The sequence below is a fragment of the Hyperolius riggenbachi genome, chromosome 1, assembly GCF_040937935.1.
Source record: "Hyperolius riggenbachi isolate aHypRig1 chromosome 1, aHypRig1.pri, whole genome shotgun sequence".
Classification (NCBI taxonomy): Eukaryota; Metazoa; Chordata; class Amphibia; order Anura; family Hyperoliidae; genus Hyperolius; species Hyperolius riggenbachi.
The window spans coordinates 32,717,453-32,732,711 of NC_090646.1; positions in this window are offsets into that span (position 1 = coordinate 32,717,453).

Below are 15,259 nucleotides of genomic sequence, written 5' to 3' on the forward strand. Positions count from 1 at the left end.
GAATGCTATATAGTGTGGCTGAGCGAGGTACACAGAGTGGCAGTAAACAGAATGCTATATAGTGTGGCTGAGCGAGCGGTGTACTACTATTCCCAGCAGACACAGAACAGTAAACAGAATGCTATATAGTGTGGCTGAGCGGTGTACCACTATTCCCAGCAGCGACACAGAGCACAATGCTATACAGTGGCGGGTGAGCGGTGTACTACTATTCCCAGCAGACACAGAGTGGCAGTAAACAGAATGCTATATAGTGTGGCTGAGCGAGGTACACAGAGTGGCAGTAAACACAATGCTATATAGTGTGGCTGAGCGAGCAGTGTACTACTGTTCCCAGCAGACACAGAGTGGCAGTAAACACAATGCTATATAGTGTGGCTGAGCGAGGTACACAGAGTGGCAGTAAACAGAATGGTATATAGTGTGGCTGAGCGAGCGGTGTACTACTATTCCCAGCAGACACAGAGTGGCAGTAAACAGAATGCTATATAGTGTGGCTGAGCGAGGTACACAGAGTGGCAGTAAACAGAATGCTATATAGTGTGGCTGAGCGAGTGGTGTACTACTATTCCCAGCAGACACAGAGTGGCAGTAAACAGAATGCTATATAGTGTGGCTGAGCGAGGTACACAGTGGCAGTAAACAGAATGCTATATAGTGTGGCTGAGCGAGCGGTATACTACTATTCCCAGCAGCGACACAATGACTGGGGGGACCCTGGCTAGCGTGGCTGGAGCGCGAACTACCCTGCCTGCCTACCCAAAGCTAAACCCACAGACAAATGGCGGAGATATGACGTGGTTCGGGTATTTATTTACCCGAACCACGTGACAGTTCGGCCAATCAGAGCGCGTTCGGGTCCGCACCACGTGACCCATTCGGCCAATCACAGCGCTAGCCGAACGTTCGGGGAACGTTCGGCCATGCGCTCTTAGTTCGGCCATGTGGCCGAACGGTTTGGCCGAACACCATCAGGTGTTCTGCCGAACTCGAACATCACCCGAACAGGGTGATGTTCTGCAGAACCCGAACAGTGGCGAACACTGTTCGCCCAACACTACCTACCACTAACAGTGTAAGAATGGCTGCAGTTTAAATTTTTCCAGTGAAATTTGTATTTGTCTCTACCCACTGATGCCCCAGAGTTTCCCGGAAATGTATTTGGCTGGTGTTGGCTGCGCCCACTTTTTCTAACCATAACACACAATTACTCAATTACTCAATGACCAAGTTTATGAGCTTTGCCATCTTTGGCATCAATCATTTGCATTGAAATGAAATAAAGCGGATTGGCTGTTTGTGGCTTAACCCCTCTTTTCTGAATTTGAACCCCAGTCACCCAATGACAAACTGTACCAGGTTTGAGGCTTGTGCCATTAACAGTGCAAGGATGGCAGCAATTACATATCCCCTTTGAAAATTAATAGGTGAAATTGGATTGGCTTTTGTAGGCTCCTCCCACTTTTCTAAATACTAATCCTAGTCACCCAATGACCAACTGCGCAAAGTATGAGAACCCTACCATTAATAGTGTAAGAATGGCTGCAGTTTACGTTTTCCCAGTGAAATTTGTATTTGTCTCCATCCACTTTTTGGTTATGGGAATAAAAAGTATCCTATACTTTATCCCAGGTAATGTACTATGTGTGTGCCAAATTTCATTCAAATCCGTTCAGCCATTTTTGCGTGATCGAGTAACAAACATCCAAACATCCGAACGTTCCCATTTATTATATTAGTAGGATTAGTAGGATAACATAAAAACAAATAACAGAATGCATGCTTCATCTCATGCTCATGTTAATTGCGGCAAGCATAGGATAATTTGACCCCACCGGCTTTGTGCCTACTATTTGTAACTACAGTTTATAAAGCGCATAACTTGTGTGAACTATTTAAAATGGATTTTTTGAAAAACTAGAAGTTTTTTTTTTTTTTAAAGACACCCCCACCCCCATACCGTTTCCTCTATTCTCCTTAACATAAATAGCTATTTTGGTGTCAATGGTAAGAATGGTGACTTCTATTATCCACTAAAGTCAGCGACATTGATGTCAAAGTAATTCACCCCAAAATCTGCCTGCAAAGTGAAATATGTGCCAATTCTGCAAACAAGTTTGGTAAATGAAAACAGCCAAATTTGTCACAAGATCAAACTTTAAAAACTTGCCTCATCCCTGGTGATAAATTCAAAAAAAGTTAAAAGACAAATCATACAAGGTTCACTAAGAACTTAAATTAACAATGAATGCTGTTCATCCTACTAATATAATAAACTAGCCAACCCGCGGCATAGCATACGCCGCATAAGAGGGTAGAGGGCAGGAAGGGGATATTGGGCACAGTGGCGGGGAGGGGGGCAAAGCTTAATTTAATTTGCCTTCCTAAAACAGAAGGAAATATGCACAAATTCAGCTATAAGTGAACATTTGTGGTTACCCACAATGCACTGCTACTAAATATGCAAATAATTCCTTAACAACCTTAGTAAGCCAAGCAAACATCCAGAACCACTGGTGTATAGCAAGCCTATAGCTTTAAATTTTACACATCCATATCAAACCCACATGTGACAGCCTGTTTCAGCCATTTGGTCCTCATCAGTACATAGCAGGGCTTGATATGGCTGTATAAGATAGGGCTTGGACCAGTACAACAGAGTAACCAAGCAGCTCAGGGTGACCCAAACCACTCGGAATGTATAGGGGGATAACAGAGACCAAAAAGACCTTCTACTAAAAAAAGCAAAGCTTGGTATAATTTGCCTTCTTAAAGAGACTCTGAAGCGAGAATAAAACTTGCTTCAGAGCTTATATTCAGCAGGGGCATGTGTGCCCCTGCTAAAACGCCACTATCCCGCGGCTGAATGGGGGTCCCTTACCCCCCAAATCCCCCCCTGCAAAATCTACGACCAACTTGGTTGTAGATTTTGCTGCTGCTGGAGGCAAGGCTAACTCCTGCAGCCCTGCCTCACATGAGTCTATCAGCGGCGCATCGCCGCCTCTCCCCCACCCCTCTCAGTGAAGGAAGACTGAGAGGGGTGGGCGAGAGGTGGAGATACGCGCTGACAGACGCGCGTGAGGCAGGGCTTCGGCCATTAGCCCTGCCTCAACAGGAAGAGATCCCCGCAAAGAACGGAGGGGATTTGGGAGGTAAGGGACCCCCGTTCAGCTGCGGGATAGCCCCTGCTGAATATAAGAGCTGAAGTGAGTTTTATTCACGCTTCAGACTCTCTTTGAATCAGAATAAAATTTGCAATAATTCAGCTATGAGTGAACATTTGCAATTACCCATAATGCACCGCTACTAAATATGCAAATTATTCCTTTTCACGCTTGGTAAGTTAAACAAGCTTATAGCTTTACATTTTACACAGTCATATCAAACCCACATGTGACAGCCTATTTCAGCCATTTGGTCCTCATCAGTACATGGCAGGAATTGATAAGGCTGTATGAGATAGGGCTTGGACCAGCACAACAGAGTAACCAAGCAGCTCAGGGTGACCCAAACTACTAAGAATGTCTAGGAGGATTATAGAGACCAAAAAGCGCTCCTACTAAAAAAAGCAAAGCTTGGTGTAATTTTTCTTCTTAAAACAGAAGCAAATCTGCAATAATTCATCTATAAGTAAACATTTGTGGTTATCCACAATGCACTGCTACTGAATATGCAAATTATCCCTCTTTGTCCTTGGTTTGATATGACATTACTTCTTCTTGCTTGGACCAGCCCCTCCTTCTTGCTTGGCCCGGCCCTGGGGGCAGGGTGCTACTTCTTCTTCTTGCTTGAAGGTTGAGGCACTTACTCTATCCTACTAATACTAGCCGACCCGCGGCGTAGCATACGCCGCATAAGGGGGTAGAGGGCAGGAAAGGGGGTATTGGGCACAGCGGCGGGGAGGAGGGTTGGACCCCCCCTCAACTGGGTCCCTCATGTGTGCTCCCCCTCCAGCTTAAGCTCAGCAGGACCCCCCCTCCCTCACCTGGGTCCCCCATGTGCACTCCCCCTCCAGCTTAAGCTCAGCAGGAACCCCCCCCCCCCCTCACCTGGGTCCCCATGTGTGCTCCCCCTCCAGCTTAAGCTCAGCAGGAACCCCCCCTCACTTGGGACCCCCATGTGTGTTCCCCCTCCAGCTTAAGCTCAGCAGGAACCCCCCCTCACCTGGGTCCCCCATGTGCGCTCCCCCTCCTGCTTAAGCACAGTAGCAGCCACCACTATTAGTAAGAGGCAGCGGGCGGGGATGACTCACCTCTTCCGTGTTCCATCGTACGTTCCACTGTTGTCACTTCCTGCAATGCCACCCACTGTATTGATGTAATTTGCCTTTTTAAAACAGAAGGAAATCTGCAATAATTCAGCTATAAGTGAACATTTGTGGTTCCCCACAATGCACTGCTACTAAATATGCCAAATATTCTTTTTCACCCTTAGTAACCCAAGCAAGCATCCAGAACCACTATTGTATAGCAATCCTGTAGCTTTAAGTTTTACACAGCCATATCAAACCCACATGTAGACAGCCTGTTTCAGACTTTTGATCTTCATCTGTACATGGCAAGGGTTGATAAGGCAGTATGAGATAGGGCTTGGACCAGTACAACAGAGTAAGGGCCCGTTCAGATCACAAATGCGGATGGCCATGCGTGCAGAACGCATGCAGACCGCAACGCGTACGAACACATGGCCATCCGCGTTTGTGTGCGTTGCGTGGCTGATCCCATCACTGAAAAGTGAATGGGACAGCCACGCATTTTAGCAAAAACTGCGTACAGCATGCGTTCCCAGACAGCACAGATCCAGAACGCATGCAGTGTGACCATCAGACATTGCACTCTATGCAATGTCTGATGTCGTGCGTATCAGCCACCTGCACGCGTTTCCAAAACGCGGCTGGAAACGCGTGCAGTGTGAACGGGCCCTTACCAAGCAGCTCAGGGCGACCCAAACCACTCGGAATGTATAGGGGGATAAAAGGGATTAAAAAGACCTTCTACTCAAAAAATCAAAGCTTGGTGTAATTTGGCTTCTTAAAACAGAAGCAAATCTGCAATAATTCAGCTATAAGTGAACATTTGTGGTTACCCACAATGCACCGCTACTAAATATGCAAATTATTCCTTTTCACCCTTGGTAAGTCAAGCAAGCCTATGGGCCTGATTCACAAAGCGGTGCAAACTGTTTAGCACGGGTGTACTAAACAGTTAGCACGTGAAGTGCGGTTCGCGGACTTTTGCACGCGCGTAAAACTCCGCAATCGTGCGACTCGTGGCACATTGCGCCCGCAAAAGACCGTGATCAAGCAAATCGCGGCACTTCACGTGCTAACTGTTTAGCACACCCATGCTAAACCGTTTGCACTGCTTTGTGAATCAGGCCCTATAGCTTTAAATTTTACACCATCATATCAAACACACATGTGACAGCCTATTTCAGACTTTCAGTCCTCATCAGTACATAGCAGGGCTCAATATGGCTATATGAGATAGGGCTTGGACCAGTACAACAGAGTAACCAAGCAGCTCAGAGTGACCCAAACCATTTGGAATGTATAGGAGGATAAAAGAGACCAAAAAGCCCTCCTACTAAAAAAAGCAAAGCTTGGTGTAATTTGCCTTCTTAAAACAGAAACAAATCTGCAATAATTCAGCTATAAGTGAACATTTGTGGTTACCCAGAATGCACTGCTACTAAATATGCAAATTATTCCTTTTCACCCATGGTAAGTCAAGCAAGCCTATGGGCCTGATTCACAAAGTGGTGCAAACTGTTAAGCTAAACAGTTAGCATGTGAAGTGCCGTTCGCAGACTTTTGCGCGCAAAAGTCTGTGATTGCACAAATCGCACACGCAAAAGACCGCAATAGAGCAAATCATGGCACTTTGCACGTACAAAAGTCCACAAACTGCACTCCACGTGCTAAACAGTTTGCACCGCTTTGTGATTCAAGCCCTATAGCATTACATTTTATATAGTCATATCAAACCCACATGTTACATAGTTATTTTGGTTGAAAAAAGACATACGTCCATCGAGTTCAACCAGTATAAAGTACAACACCAGCCTGCTCCCTCACATATCCCTGTTGATCCAGAGGAAGGCGAAAAAACCCTTACAAGGCATGGTCCAATTAGCCCCTAAAGGGAAAAATTCCTTCCAGATGGCAATCAGATAAAATCACTGGATCAACATCATTAGGCATTACCTAGTAATTGTAGCCATGGATGTCTTTCAATGCAAGGAAAGCATCTAAGCCCCCTTTAAATGCAGGTATAGAGTTTGCCATAACGACTTCCTGTGGCAATGCATTCCACATCTTAATCACTCTAACTGTAAAGAACCCTTTCCTAAATAAATGGCTAAAACGTTTTTCCTCCATGGGCAGATCATGTCCTCTAGTCCTTTGAGAAGGCCTAGGGACAAAAAGCTCATCCGCCAAGGTATTATATTGCCCTCTGATGTATTTATACATGTTAATTAGATCCCCTCTAAGGCGTCTTTTCTCTAGACTAAAAAAAAACCCAGTTTATCTAACCTTTCTCGATAAGTGAGACCTTCCATCCCACGCATCAATTTTGTTACTCGTCTCTGCACCTTCTCTAAAACTGCAATATCTTTTTTGTAATGTGGTGCCCAGAACTGAATTCCATATTCCAGATGTGGCCTCACTAGAGAGTTAAACAGGGGCAATATTATGCTAGCATCTCGAGTTTTTATTTCCCTTTTAATGCATCCCAAAATTTTGTTAGCTTTAGCTGCAGCTGCTTGGCATTGAGTACGATTATTTAACTTGTTGTCAATGAGTACTCCTAAGTCCTTCTCCAAGTTTGATGTCCCCAACTGTATCCCATTTATTTTGTATGGTGCAAGACCATTAGTACGTCCAAAATGCATGACCTTACATTTGTCAACATTGAATTTTAATCTGCCATGTATGTGCCCATATAGCCATCCTATCCAGATCCTGTTGCAATATGACACTATCTTCCTGAGAGTTGATGATTCTGCACAATTTTGTATCATCTGCAAAAATAGCAACATTGCTCACTACTGCATCTACTAGGTCATTAATAAATACATTGAAGAGCACTGGACCCAGAACAGACCCCTGTGGGACCCCACTGCTAACAGTCTCCCATTTTGAGTACGATCCATTGACCACAACTCTTTGTTTTCTGTCCATTAGCCAGTTCCCTATCCATGAACACAGACTCTTCCCCAGTCCTTGCATCCTCAACTTTTGCACCAGACTTTTGTGGGGAACAGTGTCAAAGGCCTTTGCAAAGTCCAAGCATATCACATCTACAGCATTCCCAATATCCATATTAGCATTCACTACCTCATAAAAGCTGAGCATGTTAGTCAAACAGGACCTGTCTTTAGTAAACCCATGTTGATGCTGAGAAATAAGATTATTTTCTACTATGAAGTCATGTATAGTATCTCTTAGTAACCCCTCAAATAGTTTGCATACAACTGATGTTAAACTTACAGGTCTATAATTTCCTGGATCAGATTTTTTGCCCTTCTTAAATAATGGGAAAACGTGGGCTGTACGCCAATCCACTGGGACTCTGCCAGTTGCAAGAGAGTCACAAAAGATAAGATAAAGGGGTTTATCTGTAACTGAACTTAATTCCCTTAGGACCCGAGGATGCATGCCATCAGGGCCAGGTGCCTTGTCTATTTTTTATTTATTTAGTCTTGCCTTCACTTCTTCCTGCGTTTAGTATTTAATATTACAGTTAGAAGATTGAGACTCTTCCGCCTCTGTAGTTTGCAACAGTGCTGTTTCCTTTGTGAAGACAGAAGCAAAGAAAGCATTTAATAACTCTGCCTTACCTTGGTCATCCACCATTGAGCCCAGTTCAGACTTTTGGTCCTCATCAATACATAGCAGGGATTGATACGGCTGTATGAGATAGGGCTTGGACCAGTACAACAGAGTAACCAAGCAGCTCAGGGTGACCCAAACTACTAAGAATGTATAGGAGGATAAAAGAGACCAAAATGCCCTCCTACTAAAAAAAAGCAAAGCTTGGTGTAATTTTCCTTCTTAAAACAGAAGGAAATCTGCAATAATTTAGCTATAAGTGAACATTTGTGGTTACCCACAATGCACTGCTACTGAATATGCAAATGATCCCTCTTTGCCCTTGGTTTGATATGACACTACTTCTTCTTCTTGCTTGGACCAGCCCCTTCTTCTTGCTTGGACCGGCCCTGGGGGCAGGGCGCTACTTCTTCTTCTTGCTTGAAGGTTGAGGCACTTACTCTATTATGGCTATCATTCATAACGCATTTCCCCATGCGGAGATGCTTAATACCGGTGACATTAACGACCGCTCTGCAAAATCCCCATTCATAAAGGCTCTTTCCGCATGAAAAACTGACAGAGCGATAAATTTCCGCCTTGTGCGGAGTTTTTCTAGATTTATCTAGAAAAAGTTACAAACACGTCCATTCATAAAGATTAGAGCAAGCGGTATGTAGAAGGAAAATACCGCTTGCTCGACAGTAGCGATAGGCGGGCGGATTACGTGTAAATGAATGGGACGGACAGAGGAGCGCACGGAGGGAATCGGGCAGCTTTTATCTTTCCGCATGTCTTCCGCCACGCTACCGCCAGCTTCCTCCAGAAAACCTCCACACTTCTACCGCAACAGGCAACTTCTTTATGAATGACCACCCAGAAGTCTTAAGTACCGGTTGCAGAGAAGAACGGTGTTTTCCCGCACTACCGCCTGCACCTTTATGAATGATAGCCAATAAATGGGAAAGTTCGGATGTTTGGATGTTTGGATGTTTGGATGTTTGGATGTTTGTTACTCGATCACGCAAAAATGGCTGAACGGATTTAAATGAAATTTGGCACACACATAGTACATTACCTGGAATAAAGTATAGGATACTTTTTATTCCCATAACCGAAAAGAGACAAATACAAATTTCACTGGAAAATGTAAACTGCAGCCATACACTGTTACCCTGGAGGTGTGTTTAGCTTCTAAGGGTAGAATGGTTAATTTGCATATATCCAGCAGTGATGCACTGGGAGACATCTCAAGCTCACTCAAACCTGAATTATCGCAAATTCTTTCTGTTTTAAGAAAGCAAACGTTTGTTTTTATTAACATCTTAGTAAGGGGGCTTTTAGGACCATTGTAGTCCCTTACACACTCCAATGAGTTCTGGGTCACCATGAGCTTGTTGGGTAGCATGTCCCTCTCGGTGTTACAAGCCCTACTACATAGAGCCAAATTAATCTATGCTATGCACTGATAAGGATCAAACAATCCAAAACAGTCTGTATGCGTGTTGGATTATTATGGCTCTGTATAATTTAACAAGTTGACGCATCATTGCATTCCAGTGGTTCTGGAGGTGTGTTTAACTTCTAAGGGTAACAATGGTTAATTAGCATATTTTCAGCAGTGATGCACTGGGAGACATCTCAAGCTCACTCCAACCTAAATTATCGCAAATTCTTTCTGTTTTAAGAAAGCGAACTTTTGTTTTTCTTACACTGTTAATGGTAGGGTTCTCAAACTTTGCACAGTTGGTCGTTGGGTGACTAGGGTTATTATTCAGAAAAGTGGTTGGAGCCTATAAAAACCAATCAAAATTCACCTAATGATTTTCAAGGGGAATATTTACATTTCTGCCATTCTTGCACTGTTAATGGCACAAGCCTCAAACCTGGTATAGTTTATCATTGGGTGACTGGGGTTCAATTTCAGAAAGGGGGTGGAGCCACAAATAGCCAATCAGATTTGTTTCATTCCAATGCAAATTATTGTTGCCAAACACCGCAAAGCTCACAAACTTGGTCATTGAGTAATTGATTAATTGTGTGTTAGGGTTAGGAAAGTGGGCACAGCCAACACCAGCCAAATACATAAGTGGGCAACGCCGGGTCATAAGTGGGCAGAGACAAATACAAATTTTACTGGGAAAATGTAAACAGCAGCCATTCTTACACTGTCAATGGTAGGGTTCTCAAACTTTGCACAGTTGGTTACTGGGTGACTGGGGTTAATATTCAGAAAAGTGGGTGGAGCCTACAAAAAACAATCAAAAATTACCTATTGATTTTTCAGGGGAATATTTCATTGCTGCCATTCTTGCACTGTTAATGACACAAGCCTCAAACCTGGTGCAGTTGATCATTGGGTGACTGGGGTTCAATTTGAGAAAGGGGGGTGGAGCCACAAACAGCCGATTAGATTTGTTTCATTCCAATGCAAATTATTGATACCAAACACCGCAAAGCTCACAAACTTGGTATTTGAGTAATTGATTAATTGTGTGTGAGGGTTAGAAAAGTGGGCACAGCCAACACCAGCCAAATACATAAGCGGGCAACAAGTGGTCATAAGTGGGCGGAGACAAATACAAATTTTACTGGGAAAATGTAAACTGCAGCCATTCTTACACTATTAATTGTAGGGTTTCAAACTTTGCACAATTGGTCACTGGGTGACTGGGAATAATATTCAGAAAAGTGGGTGGAGCCTACAAAAGCCAAATCAAAAATTACCTATTGAATTTTCAGGGGAATATTTCATTGCTGTCATTCTTGCACTGTTAATGGCACAAGCCTCAAACCTGGTACAGTTGGTCATTGGGTGACTGGGGTTCAAATTTAGACAAAGGGGTGGAGCCACAAACAGCCAATCAGATTTGTTTAATCTCAATGCAAATTATTGATGCCAAAGACCGCAAAGCGCACAAACTTGGTCATTGAGTAATTGTGTGTTAGGGTTAGAAAAAGTAGGCAGAGCCAACACCAGCCAAATACATACCCGAACAATGTCAGGAAATCAGTGGGTGGAGAAAAATACAAATTTCATTGGGAAAATGTAAACTGCAGCCATTCTTACACTGTTAATGGCAGGGTTCTCAAACTTTGCACAGTTGGTCACTGGGTGACTGAAATTAATAATAATTCAGAAAGGTTGGGTGGAGCCTACAAAAGCCAATCAAAATCCACCTATTGATTTTTAAGGGGAATATTTAATTGCTGCCATTCGTGCACTGTTAATGGCACAAGCCTCTTGCACTGTTAATCACCTGTACCTGGTACACTTGGCCATTGGGTGATTGGGGTTCAAATTCAGAAAAGGGGTGGAGCCACAGCCAATCAGATTTACTTTATTTCAATGCAAATTATTGGTGCCAAAGACCGCAAAGCTCACAAACTTGGTCATTAAGGAATTGAGTAATTGTGTGTTAGGGTTAGAAAAAGGAGGTGGGGCCAACACCAGCCAAATACATACCCGGGCAACGCCGGGCGTCCAGCTAGTATTATAAATGGGAAAGTTTGGATGTTTGTTACTCGATAACGCAAAAATAGCTGAACAGATTTCAGTGAAATTTGGCACACACAAATAGTGCATTACCTGGAATAATATATAGGATACTTTTTATTCCCATAACCAAAAGTGGGCAGGGACAAATACACATTTCCCTGGGAAAATGTAAACTGCAGCCATTCTTACACTGTTAATGATAGGTTTCTCAAACTTTGCACAGTTGGTCACTGGGTGCCTGGAATAATATTCAGAAAAGTAGGAGGAGCCTACAAAAGCCAATCAAAATTCACCTATTGATTTTCAAGGGGGGATATTTCATTGCTGCCATTCTTGCACTATTTATGGCACAAGCCTCAAACATGGTACAGTTGGACATTGGGTGACTGGGGTTAAAATTCAGAAAAAGGGGGTGGAGTCACAAACAGCCAATCAGATTTTGCTCCATTTCAGTGCAAATTATTGATGCCAAAGACTGCAAAACTCACAAACTTGGTCATTGAGTAATTGAGTAAATGTGTGTTAGGGTTAGAAAAAGTGGGCGCAGCCAACACCAGCCAGATACAAAACTGGCCAATGCTGGGTCATCAGTGGGCGGAGACAAATTACAATTTTACTGTGAAAATGTAAACTGTAGCCATTATTACACTGTTATTGGTAAGGTTCTCAAGGTGTACACAGTTGGTGACTGGGATTCATATTTAGGAAAGTGGGTGGGGCCTACAAAAGCCAATCAACATTCACCTATTGATTTTCAAAGGCAATATTTAATTGCGCCATTCTTGCACTGTTAATGACACAAGCCTCAAACCTGGTACAGTTGGTCATTGGGTGACTCGGGTTCAAATTAAGAAAAGGGGGTGGAGCCACAAACAGCCAATCAGATTTGTTTCATTTCAATGCAAATCATTGATGCCAAAGACCGCAAAGCTCTCAAACTTGCTCATTGAGTAATTGTGTGTTAGGGTTAGAAAAAGTGGCCACAGCCAACACCGGCCAAATACATACCCAGGCAACGCCGGGTCATCAGTGGGCGGAGACAAACACAAATTTTAGAAAATGTAAACTGCAGCAATTATTTCACTGTTGATGGTAAGTTTCTCAAACTTTGCACAGTTGGTCACTGGGTGACTGGGATTAATATTCAGACAAGTGAGTGTGGCCTACAAAAGCCAATCAAAATGCACCTATATCCTTTTAAGGGGAATATTGAATTGCTGCCATTCTTGCACTGTTAATGGTACAAGCTAGTGTTGATTCGATACCTCATTATCCAATTCAAGTTTGATCGAATTCTGATAGTAAACTATCTGAATTCACTCGAAGTTTGATATTCGAGTTAATCAAATACCCGATTCGAACTCGGATATCCGACGTCACTATCCGAGTCTGTATTTGAATAAAATATTCGAGCTGGCCTTAAATAGCTTTTAAAACTTGTATTGGAGGTCAATGATGCATGAAACCACCTTTTTTATGAAGAAAATCATCAAGTGATTATGTGGTGGTGTAGTAGTTATAAAAAAGGTATCAAAAATAGTAAATTAACTTCATGAAAAGTGTTCGCATGAGAAGGTGTGTCCAAAATGGTTGTACGTTGGAAGTCTTCATTTACGTCGTCTTTATCTTCTTCTTCTATATCTTCTTCTTCTTCTTCTTCTTCTTCTATATCTTCTTCTTCTTCTTCTATATCTTCTTCTTCTTCTTCTTCATCTTCTTCTTCTATATCTTCTTCTACATCTTCTTTTTCTATATCTTCTTCTTCTATATCGTCTTCCCCTATATCTTCTTCTTCTTCTATATCTTCTTTTTCTATATCTTCTTCTTCTATGTCTTCTTCTTCTATATCTTCTTCTACTTTCTTCTTCTTCTTCTTCTTCCTCTTCTTCTCTATCATTATATTACGTGTCTTGGTGTTCCTTTCTTTTGTAATATTTTTTTACTTTATTTGTGGAAATATTTTATTTTAATAACACCATAGTTATATTTGTGTTGATGGCATAATAGTACTAGTGGCACATAGCAAGCCACAGTGCTTTTTTCTGTGTACCCTGGCGGTGGTAAAACACAGACATCAGCAGGAGGAGGAAGTAGTTGCAGCTATTGTAGTGTGGTAATAGCTGGTAGGAGAGTGGGTGGCAGCAGAAAATAGTTCTTCTTCTGTTCTCCCTGGCAGTGGTAGCAGCACACAGACAGCAGAAGCTCAATGCAGCTACAGGAGGAGGAGTAGTGTGTGTCAGGCAGTGTGATGTGACTGACATAATAGGCCCTGGGTCCTAGCCGTGGTACCAGGGCCGTAAATGAACACCATGAGGTTCCAGACAGCGGTCGTGAAGCCCACATTGTGTCCAATACACAATTGGGACAGCACACTTTTCAACCCGGACACCTCTAAAATAATAATATTTTTTTTTTCAAAATAATGCAGCTATTTTTGAGCGTAAATAGCTGGTGGTGCATTGGCAGCAGCACCTTGTAATGTGTTCCTTGGCAGTGGAGACACAGACAGGGGGAGGAAATACAACAGCAGGCAGTGTGAGGAGGATGAGTGTGTGGCAGTGGTAGCAGGCAGGCGGGCAGCGAGACATAGCTGGTGGCGCATGGGCAGCAGCACCTTGTAATGTGTTCCCTGGCAGTGGAGACACAGACAGCAGGAGGAAATACAACAGCAGGCAGCGTTAGGAGGATGACTGTGTGGCAGTGGCAGCAGGCAGGCGGGCAGCGAGACATAGCTGGTGGCGCATGGGCAGCAGCACCTTGTAATGTGTTCCCTGGCAGTGGAAACATACAGACAGCAGCAGGAAATACAGCAGCAGGCAGCGTGAGGAGGATGAGTGTGTGGCAGACTGGCAGCAGGCAGCAGGAGGGCAGGCAGCGAGACATAATAGGCCCTGGTTCCTAGCGGTGGTACCAGGGCCGTAAATAAACACCATGAGGTTCCAGAAAGAGGTTGTGAAGCCCAAATTGTGTCCAATACACAATTGGGACAGCACAGTTTTCAACCCGGACACATCTAAAATAAAAAAAAAAAATCAAAATAATGCAGCTATTTTTTAGCGTTAATAGCTGGTGTCGCATGGGCAGCAGCACCTTGTAATGTGTTCCCTGTCAGTGGAAACATACAGGCAGCAGGAGGAAATACAGCAGCAGGCAGCATGAGGAGGATCAGTGTGTGTCAGACTGGCCGCAGGCAGCAGGCAGCAAGACATAATAGGCTCTGGGTCCTAGCGGTGGTACCAGGGCCGTAAATAAACACCATGAGGTTCCAGACAGCGGTCGTGAAGCCCACATTGTGTCCAATACACAATTGGGGCAGCCCACTTTTCAACCCGGACACCTCTAAAATAATAACACAAAATTGTTACATTTTTTTTCAGAAATGCAGCAATTTTTGAGCGTAATAGCTGGTAGCGCATGGGCAGCAGCACCTTGTAATGTGTTCCCTGGCAGTGGAAACATACAGACAGCAGGAGGAAATACAGCAGCAGGCAGCATGAGGAGGATGAGTGTGTGGCAGACTGGCAGCAGGCAGCAGGCAGGAGGGCAGGCAGGCAGCGAGACATAATAGGCCCTGGGTCCTAGCGGTGGTACTAGGGCCGTAAATAAACATCATGAGGTTCCAGACAGCGGTCGTGAAGCCCACATTGTGTCCAATACACAATTGGGACAGCACACTTTTCAATCCGGACACCTCTAAAATAATAACACAAAATTATTACATTTTTTTTCTGAAATGCAGCTATTTTTGAGCGTAAATAGCTGGTGGCGCATGGGCAGCAGCACCTTTTAATGTGTTCCCTGGCAGTGGAGACACAGACAGCAGGAAGAAATACAACAGCAGCAGCAGGTGTAATGTGTGTGTGCCAATTCATGTCCCCTGCTCGCTGACAACAGGGGCCAGGAATTCGCCTTCCACCCGAGCCTGGTTCATTTTGAGAAACGTCAGT